This window comes from Neovison vison, chromosome 6 (assembly GCF_020171115.1).
Source record: "Neovison vison isolate M4711 chromosome 6, ASM_NN_V1, whole genome shotgun sequence".
Taxonomy (NCBI): Eukaryota; Metazoa; Chordata; class Mammalia; order Carnivora; family Mustelidae; genus Neogale; species Neogale vison.
In genome coordinates, this window is record NC_058096.1 from 57,534,340 (window position 1) to 57,534,990 (window position 651).

Genomic DNA, 651 nt, shown 5'->3' on the forward strand with positions numbered 1-651 from the left:
AGACTCTTAAACAACTGAGCCACCCAGGTGCCCCTCTGATAGAGTTTTTTGTTTTGTTTTTAAGATTTTATTTATTTATTTGACAGATCACAAGCAGACAGAAAGGCAGGCAGAAACAGAGAGGGAAGCAAGCTCCCCGCTGAGCAGAGAGCCCATTGTGGGATTTGATCCCAGGACCCTGAGATCAGGACCTGAGCCCAAGGCAGAGGCTTTAACCCACTGAGCCACCCAGGAGCCCCAAAGGAGTTTCACACCCCTGGTTCCACTGGGGCTCAAACCCAGGACCTTCTGTGTGTAAAGCAGATGTGATAACCACTACAGTATAGAACCTTCCCCTAGAGTTTTTAATGAAACAGTTTTTTCATGTTTTATTTAGGTCCCCCCACCCCCCATTATCTATGGGGTCCAAAAATGAATTGAAGTTGAGGATGTCTGGGAGATAATATGAATGAAGATTCCATGCTACAGTCAAAATTGCACCTTTCCCTTTAGAACCATGGCATTTGTACTGCATCTGACTCCTGTGGCTTTGACCCTTCTTCCTCTGAGGAGCTTTCTTCCCCAGAAGCTAGCTCACTCATTTTCCAAATGCATTTGTATTCAGTCTTTTTGCTCCACCTAGGAACTCATGGTGAGCTTTGAATGTAGCTG

The 651-nt window shown here is 45.5% G+C and overlaps 1 non-coding gene across 1 annotated transcript; it reads right to left on the bottom strand.

Moving 5' to 3' along the window:
* Positions 1–257: 257 nt before the first annotated feature.
* On the bottom strand, positions 258–330 carry TRNAV-UAC. The gene has a single exon. It is a non-coding gene; the product is annotated as a tRNA-Val (tRNA).
* Between the last annotated feature and the right edge of the window lie 321 nt (positions 331–651).